The sequence below is a fragment of the Canis aureus genome, chromosome 2, assembly GCF_053574225.1.
Source record: "Canis aureus isolate CA01 chromosome 2, VMU_Caureus_v.1.0, whole genome shotgun sequence".
In the NCBI taxonomy this organism is placed as follows: domain Eukaryota; kingdom Metazoa; phylum Chordata; class Mammalia; order Carnivora; family Canidae; genus Canis; species Canis aureus.
Window position 1 is genome coordinate 13,144,648 of NC_135612.1, and position 17,248 is coordinate 13,161,895.

Consider the following 17,248-nt stretch of genomic DNA (forward strand, 5'->3'; position numbering starts at 1 on the left):
GCCTTCAGCCCAGGGCATGATCCTGGAGTCCCGGGATCGAGTCCCACGTTGGGCTCCCTGCATGGAGCCTGCTTCTCCCTCTGCCTGTGTCTCTGCCTGTGTCTCTGTCTCTGTCTCTGTCTCTCTCTCTCTCTGCATCTCTATGAATAAATAAATAAAATCTTAAAAAAAAAAAAAAAAAAAAGAATTGCTGAAGAGGAACATCCCTGAAGGATCAAATGCAGATTTAGGTGAAAATCTCAGTGGCTTTTGACTAATAGTTCCAGATTCTCCTTTTAAAGATTTCATGGTGTTAGTCTTAAGGCCGATAAGCAGCTCCAAAGATACTGGAAGATATTTCCAAAAGCCTTAATCAGGTCTGGCAATGTTCCCTCTGATACTGCTACTAACATTGGTCACTATCAGTAGGAGCAATGACTATAGCCACTGAACACTTAGGGTACACCAGACCCCATCACACTTGATTGTGACTACAACCCTTCAAGGTAACTAATTATCCCCCTTCTTTGTAAATGAAGAAACTGAGGCAACAGACCCTCAACAACTAGCTAAAGTAAGTGCCTGCCTGAGTATTTGAACGCAGGCCACGTAACTCCAAAGCCCGTGTGCTCAGCACTGTACTAGGACAGTAGCGGGGAGGTGATGTCTTTTTGGAGATTTTTTGGCATTTATCCTGCAGTCATTTTGCTCAGGACGTTCGGTGATCAAAATGCACTTGCAATTTAAAGCATCCTAATGCCTTTCTTGTTCTAAAATGATTTGTGAACTTCCATAGAGAGTAAATCTGGGCTTGGACTAAGAAACTAGTCCCATAAATATGGGGCTATGCCCAATCTCTATAAAAGGTAATCAGTGCTAAGAAGTTCTATGGTTGACAAGACATAGTCCCTTAAGTGCTGTGTGTCAATAACATGTGAACTCTTAAAATGTGTAAACAAATAAAAAAACTTGCCTTCTAGTTAGGGAAATCGAGTCCCCTAACCAGGGTGAAGGTGCCCTGGGAATGCAGATTACCAAGAAGCCACAGAGGATCAGAAGAAGATAGCTCTTAGCGAATAGCTTAGTGTGTGACAGGCAGCCATAGGATTTCGAAGTTTTAACAGAAATTCCCTAGCGGTTATGAACCAGGGACATTAAAAGACCCCATCATGATCTGCTGACTGGTTGACTTTTTAACAGCTACTGAGTTCTAGGGACTTCCTTTGTTTCATTGTCAGCTGGTCTTTTCCTAATGGCAACAGGGTCACCCTCTCTGAAGCCACCATGGATTGAGTGTATATTATTCTTCATGTCCTGCCTCATTTTAGGAAGTATATGAAACAAAAGAGAGATTAAATAAGCAGAGGAATTCTCACAAGACCGTCCCTGAGCCACGCTCCAGGCCCATCCCCAGGCGAGAGTCTCGTTGTGAGCCTTTCCATCGCCCTGCTCCCTGTCCTGAGCTGCCCAGCTCACCCTCCCCCATATCCAGGTCAAGGAGGAGATAACTAACAGTGGCACAATCGCCACATTGACTTATGCTCCTTGCAACCTTAGGCCTCACTTAATTTTTTACCTAAATATTTCTTTTTTCAAGACCCACCTGTGCTGTGCTGTGCCTCTAGGCCCATCATTCTGCCTGTATTTTGGCTCTTACCTTCCTATTCACTGTTATGCCTTCCTCAGGCTCCTCTCCTCTTGGAGTTGCCAGGGTCTCCCAGGCCCTCACCCTCCACAGCCCCTCCCCCGGTCATGCTCTGTCAGCCACAGAGCCTCTACATCACGGCCACTGCCCAGTCCCAGCACCAGCTCTAGTCCCACCAACTGCCACCAGCCTGTACCCAGAGTCCCGCTGCCCCTCACCTCTGGTACTATCCTCCTGCTCTTGTCCTCATCCTCCTGGGGCCTGCCACACAGGCCCAGACCCTTGTCTCTGTTTTGACCTTATACTCCTACAGTCTTCTTTGTCTGCTTGCCTTTCTCTTTGGAGTCATGGAACTCCCTACCTTCTGCACTTAAAAAAAAAGTATTTATTCATGAGAAACACAGAGACATAAGCAGAGACATAAGCAGAAGGAGAAGCAGGCTCCTCCCAAGGAGCCTGATGGCGGGACTTGATCTCAGGACCCTGGGATCATGACCTGAGCTGAAGGCAGATGCTCAACCACTGAGCCACCCAGGCGCCCCACACTTATCGTTTTTTCAAATTAGTTTGTTTTTTTTAAGATTTTATTATTTATTCATGAGAATACACAGAGAGGAGACAGAGAGAGAGGCAGAGGCGGAGGGAGAAAAATAGTTAATATAGTTAACTATAGTTAATAGTTAATAGTCTCGATTCTGAGACTCCAGGATCATGCCCTGAGCCAAAGGCAGGCGCTAAACCACTGAGCCACCCAGGGATCCCAGTGTTAACTATTTTTTTGTGACATAGTTGACACACAATGTTACATTAGTTTCAGGTATACAGCATAGTGACTGGACAAGTCTACACATTATGCTATGCCCACCACTAATGTAGCTACCATCTGTCACCATACAACACTATTACAACAAGTATTACCTACTTTTATTACATGTTTACTGTCGTATTCATTGCGCTAAAACTTATTGAGAGTTTTTACTGTGCCAGGCACTGTGCTCAGTGTTGAGGATAAAATGCTCACAAGATGCAGCTCCTTCTCTCAAAGCACTTACTTCTGGTCAGGGAAAGAGTCAAGCAAAAGGATAACAATACCTAGTGTGATAAGTGTGTGGCAGGAGTATGGCAAGGTGCTTTGAGAGCACACAGGAGGCCAACCTCACCCAGCCCTGGGGAATCTGACAAGGCTTCTTTGAGGATGTGACAGGACCCTGAGTCCTGAAAGATGAGAAGGAGCAAGCCAGGTAGAAGTGGAGAGGACATCTTAAGAAAAGAGGACAACACGTGGAGAGGTTTGGAGGCCGAATAAGTCACCCTTGGGGGAACAGCAAGTAGCTCAGAGGAGCCATTGTGGAAAGGCCTAAACTAAAAAGATCTGTAAAGATGAGGCTCTGAAAGAAGGAGCCCAGCTGAGGGCGTCAGCCTGCCCAAAGACCAGACGGGAACCAGGGTTTCTGGAGAGAGGGGAGTTATGAGAAATGGCCAGCCAGTGTCCGTAAGATCCAGCAAGAGGTGACAGACGGAGAATGAAATGGGTAAAATGGGAAAGCTAGTGGTGGCAATCTGATATGGTATCACGTGGAAGAGACCCGTGAAGAGAGCACCCTGGTGAGAACTGGGTGGGAGCTGTGGAGACTGGAAATGCACCAAGTACGCTGAGGGGTCAGCCGTGGATCTGTGGCCCTTAGTTAATGGAACGAGAGCAGCAGCAAAGTTGAAACGAGTCATTACCGTGAGAGGTGAGCTAGCCCTTTATGTGTTCCTGAGGACAGGATGGTCACCAGGATATGAGGGAGGCCTTGACCCTGGGCTAGGAAGGTGGAGGCTGGTGTCAAATTGCTCACACACTAGTAGACTGAAACGGATTCATATCCCTGAAAGACCAATAATCTATCCCCTTTCCAAATTAATGTTCTTCAAGTATTTGTTCAAAATATATTTGTAGGGAAGGTTGACCTCCTCATATGAGGGAGGGAGAATAGTTTTGCTGCCATTGTCTCAGCCATTCTGCTGGGGTTGCGCATAGTCATCCCCATCACCGCCCTGGTCAAGACCTGCTCTCTCTTAGATGGCAGTAAGTTAAACATGTTGCTTGTGGTCTCATCCTATTTTCTACCTCAAGATCAAAACACAGTCCCTCCCAACTCCATACAAGGATATCTTTGATGGAAGTTGCAGAAAATACAGTTTCCCCCAGCATGTGACATTTCCGTGATGTTTTAGCTAGGAGTGCATTTATTGGCAAAATAGTGAATATTTAGTCATCAGTGCTGCACATGTACCTACCACAGACCAGTCAGGATGGCGACTCCCAGAGCAAAGCCAGGATGCCACTGACCCAGGCATTAAACCTTTTGTTTCTGGTTGATGAGGAAGTCCAAGGTAGGGTGAGGCAGGATGGAGAATTGCTGAAAGTTGCAGGGGAGACTCTAAGGAGGCTGGGATGCTGATCTAGAGACTTGTGGGGTCAGGGAAACTGTATTTCAACATTTTAGCAACTGGAGCAACTATAATGCGCATACCTGTTAACTCCCCGTCCTGGTTCTGACACACATCAACTTTGTGGCCTAGAAAACCACTTAGCTCTCTTATTTTTGAGCCCAGCTCTGGGCTTCAGTGGTGGTAAGAGATGTGCAGGGGCAGAAAGGCAAACAGATAGTCCACACGTGGTGTGTGGAGTTTATACCTGAGAAAGAAAACACAGACCCACAGACACATATATGTGCACATGTGTGCATGTGTGTGTGTTTACAGTAATTACCGGAGAACTGAAAATTGCCTTCTTCTGCATCTTTCTATTCCCTTTAACCTACAAGATCAAGAAGGACATGTCTTGGGTCTCAAATTCAGGGACTATGAAAGCAGATCTAAGTGTGGTCAAGCTGTTGCCTAGGTGGTAGGGAGGTAGAAATGATCCAAGAGTAGCCAAAGTTCTATTGCGATTGCCTCAGATTGCTAGTGAGCCAAGGTTTCGTTTCTTTTTTCTTTTCTTTTCTTTTTTCTTTTCTTTTCTTTTCTTTTCTTTTCTTTTCTTTTCTTTTCTTTTCTTTTCTTTTTTCTTTTCTTTTCTTTCTTTTCTTTCCTTTTCTTTTCCTTTCTTTCCTTTTCTTTTCTTTTCTTTCTTTTCTTTTCTTGTTGTTGTTGTTGTTGTTGTTGTTGTTTTACACACTGCCTCGTTGCTGAGTTATGAGTTATGAGTTATGAGTTATGAAAAGGAATGTTAGTCTTCGGGACACCTGGGTGGCTCAGCGGTTGAGCGCCTGCCTTCGGCCCAGGGCGTGATCCAAGAATCCCAGGATCGAGTCCCACATTGGGCTCCCTGCAGGGAGCCTGCTTCTCTGTCTGCCTGTGTCTCTGCCTGTCTCTCTCTGTGTCTCTCATGAATAAATCAATAAAATCTTAAAAAAAAAAAAAAAAGCAAAAAGCAATGTTAGTCTTTACCCTGAAATCAGAGGTTGTTATGCAATTCACTAGGGAAGCCCCACCAGGAACATGGATGGGGTCATACCTCTGCCCACCCATTTGAGTTGACTTTTTCTCCAAAGCCTCCTTATTACACAATTGTTTCAAATGAAAGATACAATGTAGGTTGTGAAAGTATTTTGATAGAATTACTGTTTATATTTTTGCAGTTCAATTTCATTGGATATTTGTTCAATTTTCCTCACTGATTGAAAATAGTTCTCTAAAGGCCAGAAGGCTTAGTGGTGAGTACCACCATTACATTGGTTATCAAAATCACAGACATGCAAACTTACAGTCTGTTTTCCTACAGTGTGTTTTTCTTTATGACCAATTTATACATATGTGTTCAACTGAGACATATTAGGGATTTTAAGCATTTATGTGAGCAATATTCAGCTTGAGTCAGGCAACATCAAATTGGAAGTAGCCAGGAGCATGCCATTGGCAGAAGCCAGGGGAAAGACTTCTAGAGAGAAAGGGTGGAAACAAAGCAAGGAAATTATTTGGCTGTAGCGGAAGCAGTTATGTTATCTGGGAAAGCGTCATTGGGTGTTTGTGATTGGTTGTCCTTAGGTTTCAGTTTCTTAACCTTGAGGCCTTTACAGGTTGAGGTTTTGGATTGCCAACACGGGCTGCTAAGGTATTAGAATCACCTCAGTCCCATGGCCTCCTTGCTCAATTAATTTAATATATATGATTTGTACATTGGTGAATGAGGCCAGTGTATTAGGGAAGTTGTGTGAAGGCTGCTCTTGGATTGCATTTTCAATTTTGGTTAAACTGATTTCTGTGGAAGTGACTGTCTTTAGGGACATTCATTACAAAAGGCAAAGGAAGCACGACTCCAGTGCAAAGAGCCACGGAGGCTGCAATGACTGAGATTCTTTGGCAAGCGCCCACGGAAATTACACCATACTAGCGTAATTTCTTTTTAGGATTTTAATTGGTTTTGTGTAGGGTGTTGATTTCAAAGTTGCATTGGTTTTAACAATTCTGCCCTTAATGCTATTTTTCCCCACAGACCTTGTTATTTTTAGTGTGAAATTTTTGCAAACGCAAAGTTTTTCAGGAACACATAATGGTGTTATTGTAAAAGCCTATTATTTGTCACTAGAACAAAAAAGATGGCAATAAAGACCAAGAGCGCTCAGAGTTCTTTTACAACATTGGCCTTCATTGATTTGAGTGCAGAAACCCGCTTAATCTGATTTGTTTATAAATCCGAGTAAGATTATGGGCCTTCGACCCCTTCATCGACATCTGTTTACATACTTAGGGTATCTATTGTACTAACTTCCATCAATGACTACAATCTTTTATTGACCTTTATCACCTTCTAGATGGCCCCTATGCTAAATGCATCACATGATCATCTCCTTTGTTCTCACAACAGACTTAGAAAGTGGATATTGTTATTCTCATTTTGTAGATGAGAAGAGTAAATTTTAAGAAGATTAAGTAATTAGCTCAGGGAACACAGTTGTGTGTGTGCATGTATTCAAGACGGCTCCAGTGTAAGAGGGCAGGATTATTTAACTCAAGATGGGGTCAAAACTGACAATGTTTACAGATTTCCTCCAAGGAGGTACCGTCCTTGAAAAGCTCATCTTTTACTGTTCTTTTTAAGTGAATGCTTCTTCCCCTTTGGTACGAATGCAGAGCCTGCATGACTTTGCTTACCTTTCTGAGCTGCAGGAAAGCTACCTTTCCTTAGAAATTTTAAACACTTTGAGGTTGATTGGACTTCAGACTTGTAATACTATCTTCCATTACTTTAAGCACTCTGCTCACAAAACAATTTTTTAAAAAAGATTTATTTATTTGAGAGAGAGAGAGAGTGAGTGTGAGTAGGGGGACAGTCAGAGGAGAAGGGAGAGGGAGAGGGAGAGAATCTCAAGCAGACTCCTCCATGAGTGCAGAGTGTCATCAGGACCATGAGATCATGACCTGAGCCGAAACCAAGACTTGGATGCTTAGCCGACTGAGCCACCCAGGCGCCCCTCGTAAAACAAACTTGAGAGCACTGTGTGGAGAAAACACGCTTTCCAAAGCCGCATTTCACTGTGAGTTCCAAATTGACACGAGTCGCTGGCCTGTGTGGGAAAGGAACTTCGCCTTTCCAAGTTCGTTCCCTAGTTTATAATGTGAATGAATACAATGCAGACTATCCAATCCTTTGCTGGAGAAATAAAGGTCCACTGGGTCAAATTAACTCAATGGTAGTTGCCCTTCTTACCCCACAGGTGCCTTTATATCTTCCAGTTCTTGGCATTTGTCCATCTGTACCAACTTTTAACTAGAGATAAGTATACAAAGCGTTGGTACTGACCTTTGGAATAATATTTTGAGACTTGATAATGTCCATATTCTTAATATGTATAAGGCTAAGGCAAGTGTAGCCTTTCTGTGTTAGACTCATACAGTCAGATTCACCTGCAGATTTCTGTTCTATTTCGGCTACAGTCTAAATTCTGTTCTCCCCTACCTTCTGTCCATGGGTTATTTCAAACCAGAGAGCAAATAACATATCCCCCAGAACCAGCAGCCCCAGTCCTGTCCGTAGAGAATACAGACTGGCCTTTCCTTCCTCAGTACCTTCTAGACATGAAGACTGATTTGATCGTCTTTGTTTTAGCAGAGCTTCTGGCCTTGATCCTTTATCTGCTTAACTCTGTGTTCGTTGAATGAATGAACGAGCACACATACCACCAGCTCAGTCCAGTCTCCCGATGCTGCCCGCAAAGCGAATCAAGGGGTGTGATTTTTAGCCACATAAGAGAAATGTTTTAATAAAATATTTCTACAAAATCAAATTTAAAGTAATCTGCCATCTACTATGTATAATTCCGCCTATTTGTGGGTAGAGTGCATTCATATTTCAAGGTAGATGAATCATAAGATAATTTAAAACAGTTTAGCCATGAAAATCCCTGCAGCATGTGCAGAACTAAGATTAAATTTAAGGCAATAATAATTCCCTGTCAGGAGAAAATGAATATATTCATCAAGGTACTTATTTGAAAAGTAATTGAGTTACCATTTCTATTCACATTACCATCTGAGCATTGTAAAACTAAATTTAAAACTATGGGATTGTAATACGGTTTTTTGAAAAATCTATTCTAATTGTCAGACTTGAATATGAGACTCTGCATCTAAAATAAGTTATTTTTTCAAAAGTAGGAAAGCACTAAATTATATTTATGGGAACATAATACCATTTTTGTTGTTGTTAAATAGAGGTCCTGTAAATTGCCATAAAATTTTTTAACTAGAAAATTCTGGGAATGAGTTTTTTTTTTTCAATATTTATTTCCAAACAAACCTCAGTTTCTTGAGCCACAAATCTTGATATGCAAAAATTGTATTTTTTTTTCCTATAACTGACTTGACATGACTGAACTATCTTGAGTCTCAAATCCACCCAATTTAGAAATTCAGGAGTCAGAGCACGGTTTTCTTGGTGAACTTTGGGATTCTCTCTCTTGTTCAGGATTTATTTTCTTTCTGGAGATGGGGGTGGGGCCTTATGGTACCCACAGATGAGAGAGCCTATAGAGATAAGCATTCTTCCTTACTGTCATTCCCTTCTCGTGAAAATAATGTTGTTCATCTGTGTTATCTGTGCCAGACATCATGCTCCTGAGTGTATATATATAAGGCCAGAAAAATGTAGTGACACTCTCTTTGTTGCAACAAATCAGGGAATCTAAGACCCTTGCTCTATTGGAATAGAAGAAGTGAGAGTTTGTTAGAAAATCAAGTTTAGAGAAACTGAAGTCTGAACTTATATAACAGAAAATACATCATATACTTTAAAAAATAATAAAATTATTGAAAAAAGAAAAAAGAAAATCAAGTTTAGGAGTCCCGCAGAGAGAACTCACTGCTGGTTGGACGGATGAACAAATGAATAAGGAATGAATGAATGAATGAATGAATGAATGAATAATCAACCATTCATTCGTTCGTTCATTCTGAATGTGAATGTTTTCAGTGGTACACTTTGGGGGCCTAGGAAGCTGTTTGTCCCCCTTTTCACATAACAGAACCGCTCTTGGTTGATTGCTTCCTCTCTTCTCAGCTCTCAGGGGACTTGCTGCTTGCCTTGCATGCCACGATTTCTCTCTGTGCTGTCCTTGCCATTGGTCTCCTTTGCTCTTCCTGGTTTTTTCTTTGGTATTTCCCCTGGCTCTGGTCCTTTTTCCTGTGCCTCTGCATTCCTGAGAAAAGGTTAATGTTTCACTACCACTTTCCACCCGAGCAATCATGCCCTACTGGCCCTGGCATACGGTACAGCATGCGTTCCTTGGCTCCTCTTGACCATGCATCTGCCACTTCAGTGCTGGAGAGGCCTGGCGTTGCAACCGCTCCAGCTCCAGGGCTCGGGTGGAGGATGGCCAGAAAACAGACACTGTCCTCACTGTCCCGGGCTGAACACATAAAGCGAAGTCAGTATCTGTGTGCAGGTCTGCGGAGTCATGCCTGTAGGTTGTTTGGACACAAGCCTACAGGAGCGAGGCTGAAAAAAGAAAGGAAACAAAGAAAAGCAGCATCAATTCCACACTGTCCGGATTACTGTAGCTCTATAGTAAGCTTACAATTTAGTAGTGTTATTTCTCCAACTTTATTTTTCTGACGCAAAATTCTTTGGGCTACTCTTAATACCTCTCCACGTAAAGGTTAGAATAAACTAGGCTGTATCTATAGAAAATCCTGGTGGGATTTTGTCTGGAATTGTGTTAAATCTATAGAGCAATTTGGGGAGAATTAACATCTTTCTAAGTTTTTCAGTCTCTGAACATCCTGCAACTCTCTATTTACTTAGGTTTTTAAATTTTATTTCATCAACATTTTGTTGTGTTGGGCGTACAGATACTATACATATTTTGTCCCATTTATACTTAAGTATTTTATTATTTTGGAACTCCTGTACATTAAAAAAAATCTATTTCCAATTGTTTGATGTTAATCTGTAGAAATAAAATTGATTTTTGCATGTTGAAAAAAAAAAGCATCCGAAAAAAAAATGTTTGGCATTATCTATCCATCAATCAAGCAGTCCAGTTTTTGTTTTTTGTTTTGTTGGTTTTTTTTAAGCAGTCCAGTTTAACTGTAGTAGTAGACCCTGCCAAACCCTGATCTATGTCCTGTGCCAAGGATGCAGAGGATGCAGAGGGCTCAAGGCATCTGTTTTCCTCAGTGTTTAGTTTGGAATCTGATGAATTTGTAGATTCTGGTACCCTGCTCACTGTTCATCACTGAAAGGAGACGCATGATGTAAGTCACGGTGTGCGGCCTGATGAAGTTCACCCAACTTCTCAAACTTGTGCTTCAACAGAGACAGAATTATTGCTTAGAAAATTACTTTCAGATAATCCAATCTCAAAGTCATGCCTTCGGTTAGAAGACAATTTTAATTACTATAAAGCATTAATTAAATGTAGACCATGATTTAATTATCATGGGCTTTTAATTACCTGAAAGCCTTTCTTATCAGAAATAATTTTCATAGATGCTGTTTATATATTAAAAGATATTTTTGAGGGAATAGACTGAAAGTGAAAAAAACTGAGCAGGCCAAGATATTTTCTGACCCCCTCCAGCGCTATTATTAGGTCTGTGACTTTGAAAGAGCATTTTACAAAATGGGCACCACAGGGTGCTAATGTGTGGTGCTGGGGTGGGGGCAGGTGCACCGTGGGGAGGTGTCTGTGAACTACCAGGTCGGGAAAGCAGTGGCCAAGACAGTTGAGGAGCTTAATTTTCTATTTTTATTTTTTGCAAGAGACTTTAGTAAGAGACCTTTCAGTAATATGCCAATAACACAGTATAAATCTTCAGGAGAGGGGCGCTGGGTGGCTCTGTTGGTTAGTGGTCAACTCTAAAATTCAGCTCAGGTCGTGTTCTCGGGGTCGTGAGATGGAGCCCTGTGTTTGGCTCTGCACACTGGGTGTGGAGCCTGCTTGGGTTTCTCTCTTTCCCTCTGTTCCTCTCCTCACTCTTATTCTCTCCCCCCCTCCCCCAAAAAAATGAGAGAGAAAGAAATGCATGCAGCATTTCCCAATGTTATTTGAACAGAATAGTAGAAGATCTTGCCATCCTGGTGTTCTATGGAACACACTTCGGGATATCTACACTATACAGGTAATAAAAGTAATTATCAGGTTACGTTTAAATATGGTGTTTACATATAAAGGACAGATCAATGTTAAAAATTGATAGAGAGGGCATCTGGGTGGCTCAGCGGTTGGGAGTCTGACTTCGGCTCAGGTCATGATCCTGGAGTCCCAGGATCAAGTCCTGCATCAGGCTCTCTGCATGGAGCCTGCTCCTCCCTCTGCCTATGTCTCTGCCTCTCTCTCTCTCTCTGTGTCTCTCATGAATAAATAAAATAAAAGCTTTAAAAAAAATTGATAGAGAAACATGGCATAAAGAGCTTTATTGAAGCAAGAACACTTGGTACAACCTCACCAGAACTCATTTCCACATGTATCAGTCCTGCCAGCGTGGATTGAGTATACATTCAGCAGAAAATTAGATGAGTTCTTTTAAAAAACCAGCCAGATTTAGGGCACCTGGGTGGCTCCCTGAGCTAAGCATCTCTGACTTCTGCTCAGCTCGGGATCTCAGGGGCCTGGGACTGAGCCAAGTCCTTGACGGGCACAGGCTTGCTATGGGAGGGGACTCGCAGGGACCCAGGAAGGCGTCTGCTGAGGCTGGGATGGAGGGAGTGTTTCCACAGGAGAGTGCAGGGGTGGGCAGTGCTGCACTGGGTCCAGGTGGGGAGGGCCCTGCTGCCCTGGGTCCAGGTGGAGAGGTCCCTGCCACACTGGGTCCGGGTGGGAAGGTCCCTGCCGTACTGCGCCCAGGTAGGGAGGTCCCTGCTGCCCTGGGTCCAGGTGGAGAGGTCCCTGCCACACTGGGTCTGGGTGGGAAGGTCCCTGCCGCACTGCGCCCAGGTAGGGAGGTCCCTGCTGCACTGGGTCCCGGTGGGGAGGGCCCTGCGTCCAAGTGGGGAGGTGGACAGTCCCTCCCTCCTGTGGATAGTCCCGAGGCTCCCTCTGACTCCCAGCTGTGTCTCTGCCCCTCCTACCCTCTTTGATACACACTCTTCTCTACACTTAGCTTTGGAAAATCTGTGCTGCCGATCTTTGGGTCATTTTCTGGGTTACATAACTGATGTGAGTGTTACCTAGGCGCATTTGTGGGACGAGGTTAAGTCTAGGATCCTCCTCTGCCACCTTCCCCAAGATGAGGTATCAGGGTTTTTAAAAAGCCCCTCAGGTCATTCTAATGTGCCAAAAATTGTAGAACCTCAAGGAGAGTGGAAGAGCAGAGAGACCAGGGCAGTGGTTCTCAACCTTGGGTGTCTGTCACCACCAAATAAGGCAATAAAGCAACTCAAAGGGCCGGGCTTCCGAAATCAGATAGATGCTTTGTATGTGTCACATTTCCCAGTAGACAAACACCAACATTTAAGAATTACTGGGCCAGGCAAATATAAGATAATCACTAGGCAGCTTTAAGGACCTCTTTGAAGTTCCTGGAGATCTCCCTTGGGTTCTGTTTTTTTTTTGTTTGTTTGTTTGTTTTTTTAATATTTTATTTATTTATTCACGACAGATACAAAGAGAGAGAGAGAGAGAGAGAGAGAGAGAAGCAGAGACACAGGCAGAGGGAGAAGCAGGCTCCATGGAGGGAGCCCGACATGGGACTCGATCCCGGGTCTCCAGGATCACGCCCTGGGCCGAAGGCGGTGCTAAACCGCTGGGCCACCCGGGCTGCCCTCTGGTTTTTATGACAGAGTTAGAACACGGATATAATCATCTCCTTAAGCATGTCTGTGACCATTCTATTACCTTTCTGCTTTATTATCTAATATGTATCAAGAGTGAATTCTTCCAAGGGTTTAATTATGCCCTGATTGTTTGCTAGACTATTTTTACCAAGAACATTTCTAAACATGTAATCTTCAAAGAAAAAGAAAATCAGAAGATTTTAGTTTAGTTTAGTTTATTATAGAATAGCTCCATCGGAAGCCTCCACTCATTTCATTTTCAATATTCAAAAAATTAGAATCATTGTCTCTCCTTCTAAATGAGAAAATCAGATTTTTAAACCATGTATTTACATAATTTCTTTCTCTCTGCACATACATGAAATTTTGCATGTCCAAATATATTTAGATTCACAGTAGATCTTAGGCATGATCTAATTTAACTGTCATTTTCAGTTAAGGAAAGGGAACTAGAAGAAGAACCAAGTGAATAACCTCAAGATCACACAGAGAATGTCAGAATATGAGCAATAGTTTGGATAATTTTTAAAACTTTAAGTAGACAAACCTGTCACACCAGCCTAAAGTATGTGGGCTAAGTAATATAAAGATAAATTAGTCAAATAAAAGAACCAAGTTTATAGGTGATATATTCCCTGATGTGCATATAATTAATAATTTGCAACATAATGAAGCCTGAAATGGTGAGGAGTTTGAATAAATGACTATAATTAGTGTTACTTTACACTGTCATCCTTATTTTTATCAATTTTTCTCTCTCCCTAGTTTAACTATTATATCTTATTGGCATTAGAGCTTTGTTTTTTCTCTAATAACATAGATTGTCATGTACAATATATATGCCAATCTGTAGACACGTCGGTAAACTTTGAGGAATAGAATGCTTTAGTATCCCAGCATATTTGGGAAGAGACTCAGACATAATTATCTTTACCTCAATTTAAAAAAAAATGTGATTTATTTATTTTTAAAGAGAGAGAGAGAACACAAGTGGGAGGAGGAGCAGAGGGACAAGCAGACTCCACACTGAGTACAGGGCCCAATGCAGAGCTCAATCTCAGGACCCTGAGACCATGACCTGAGCCGAAACCAAGAGTCCGATGCTTAACCAACTGAGCCACCCAGGTGCCCCTACCCCATTTGTTATCTCTCTTTCCTCTGCCTCTCTTCTCTACTACTCAAAAAAGCTATAGTATCTTGGTTTCTTTTATAGATTTGAAGAGAAGTACCTGTAAATAAACAACCCTAGCTTCCATAGCATTTGGATCAATAACCCTTGTAAAACATTTGATAAATTCTCTCCAAAGGAAGTAGAGAGTGCCAGAAGCCATGCTGGGCACAATTCTGGAAATAAAGTCTGCTTTGAACCCCCTCTTGTCCTTGGTTCTCCCTGGGACCCAACAAGCACACAGAGCCTGCCCCCTCCCAGCTGCTCAGCCTTCCTTCTCTGGAATTCTTGGGCCAGGCCTGCCCTGTTATCTACTTATCTCGGGAAGTATCTTGAGTATCTGATAAACTTACTCAAACTAAAATGTGATACCCTCAAGAGTGATTGCATTCTTTTAGGGTCTTTTTACTGCATGTAGGAAAAACTGGCTGTGAATAGCTTAAGCCAAAAAGAAAAAAAAAGTATTTAATTACTGGAAAGAAGACGAATGAAAGGAATGTATCTGAATTTAATGTCTCTGCATTAAATTGAACTGAATGTCTCTGCATCATTTAGCCCTGGGAAATTCGGGAACAGGGCAGGAAGTGTAATTGAATCTTATCTGAGTGGCTGATATTAAGATGACTCAGCTCCGTGGGTGTGTTGGGAGTGGCTCATAGTGCCTTGGGAGAATCAGTTGTTATATTTTCACGAGTTTTGCACTAAATGATATTAGTAGCCTCAAATTGGCCACAATGGGTTGACACGAAGGAAATCATCAGAAGCTGCACATAGCATTACTAGCATACTGTCAATCAGCTCTAACTTTGTTTCAAGCTTCAAATTTTAAAGAGAGATTGCTGGAATAACATGGCAGAGGTATCCATTTCTCATGTATGGCCCAGATGACGGGGTTATAAGATGCAGAGAGAGCAAACCTCATATATCAATGGTGCCCTCAGAGAAAGGGATTTTGATAAATTAGGGCAGTGACCCAAGAGCTTTCTGCACAGTGACCGTCCCTTTTTCAGATAATATATTTGCATATTCACCAAGGTTAAGCAATTAGAAAATTAGGAGATATGACATGTGCTCTTGATGGGAGCAAATTTATGTACCTAGGGATGACTCTGACGGATGCTGCAGCTACTCCCAAGGGTCACAACCGACTGTCATCATCACTTGGGACCTTTAAAAAATAGACCCCATGCTTGGATCCCATCACACGGAGATTTTGCTTTAACTGAGTATCAGAATGTTTTAAAAGTACCAGTGAGGTGGCTATAGTGAATAATACTGTTTTTTTGCATCTGAACGTGGCTAAGACAGTTGATCTTAAAAGTGCTCATCACAAAGAAAAAAATTGTAATTACATGCAGTGATGGATGTTAACTAAATTTATGGTGGTGATCATTTCACAATATACACATGCATCAAACCATTATGTTATACCCCTAATCTAATCCAATGTTATATGTTAATTATATCTCAATTTATTTTTTTTAAACTAATTGCTTTATTTGAGTGTGGTTGACACACAGTGTTGCATTAGTTCCGGTCAAATATACTTTGCTTAGAACACATGTATCAGAGTCCACTGAATCTGTACTTTTGGAACTTGGAAACAATTAAATACATATTGAAATGGTGGCCTGTAGCAAGGAAAACTAGACTTAGGATGCTTGAAAATTATTTTATCCCTCTTTAAAATTCATAATTTTGCAATTTATTAATCACTATTTGTGACAATATAAAAGTGTTTTTTTAATAATAAATTTATTTTTTATTGGTGTTCAATTTGCCAACATACAGAATAACACCCAGTGCTCATCCCGTCAAGTGCCCCCCCTGAGTGCCCGTCACCCACTCACCCCCACCCCCCACCCTCCCCCCCTTCCACCACCCCTAGTTCGTTTCCCAGAGTTAGGAGTCTTTTTGTTCTGTCTCCCTTTCTGATATTTCCTGCCCATTTCTTCTCCCTTCCCTTCTATTCCCTTTCACTATTATTTATATTCCCCAAATGAATGAGAACATATATTTGTCCTTTTCCGATTGACTCATTTCACTCAGCATAATACCCTCCAGTTCCATCCACGTCGAAGCAAATGGTGGGTATTTGTCGTTTCTAATGGCTGAGGAATATTCCATTGTATACATAAACCACATCTTCTTTATCCATTCATCTTTCGATGGACACCGAGGCTCCTTCCACAGTTTGGCTATTGTGGCCATTGCTGCTATAAACATCGGGTGCAGGTGTCCCGGCGTTTCATTGCATCTGAATCTTTGGGGTAAATCCCCAACAGTGCAATTGCTGGGTCGTAGGGCAGATCTATTTTTAACTCTTTGAGGAACCTCCACACAGTTTTCCAGAGTGGCTGCACCATTTTACATTCCCACCAACAGTGTAAGAGGGTTCCCTTTTCTCCGCATCCTCTCCAACATATCTTAATTTAAAAAATAAAAAGCCACCCTATATAATTCCAGTATGCAACCAGGATTGAGAAAAATGGAGATTATGAGCTGTCATCATTAGGGGTCTTAGGTGAAAACTTTAGTGAAATCTTTACATATTTGTCCCTTGCTGCTAAGTCAGAACTATTATCTACAGACCTTACACTATAATATATGGCAGACTTAAATTTTATATTATGTTACAGACTCTGAAGTAGACCCTGATTCACTGTGGAAAAGGAGGAAAGGGTGAAAATAATAATAATCCAGAGTCTTTACTGGAGTTTTATTACATCTAGTGTTTCTTTTGGGTACAGCGTGGTGGGGAATATAAGATCTCTCCCTTCCTCTTAGAAACCTCTCCAAGTCTTGAAGGTAGAGTTGGTGGCTTATTACTTGTGTTCCCAAAAGCTTTTCATTCTTTTCTACTTTGTTTACCCAAAGTATTAAAATGATTGGTTCACATGGCTGAGCCAATCGCTTGACTGATCACGCCTTGAGGACAAGGAGCTTGTCTGATTCTTTTTCAGCTCCTCAGGCCCCACCTTAGGCCCTGAATGAATGAATAAATGAATGAATGACTATTCAGGTGGAGGGCAAGAGGTGTTCACTGCACCTCAGGAGTCTTTATGACTCCTTATGTGGCTTCATACTGCAGCTATGGATGGAATTGGGGAGGAAATAAATGGACAGCAATAAGGAAGTAACACAGTGGGGCAACTTTGTCCCACAGATTTAAGAATTCAAATTGCAAGGCAGT

At 42.0% G+C, this 17,248-nt stretch overlaps 1 long non-coding RNA gene across 1 annotated transcript in view; it reads right to left on the reverse strand.

Moving 5' to 3' along the window:
* Positions 1–6,884: 6,884 nt before the first annotated feature.
* LOC144292923 (uncharacterized) overlaps positions 6,885–17,248 on the reverse strand; it is a 35,901-nt gene continuing 25,537 nt past the window's right edge. Inside the window, exon 4 of the long non-coding RNA XR_013360331.1 lies at positions 6,885–9,608. This is a non-coding gene — a long non-coding RNA (uncharacterized LOC144292923). The remainder of the gene's footprint in view (positions 9,609–17,248) is intronic.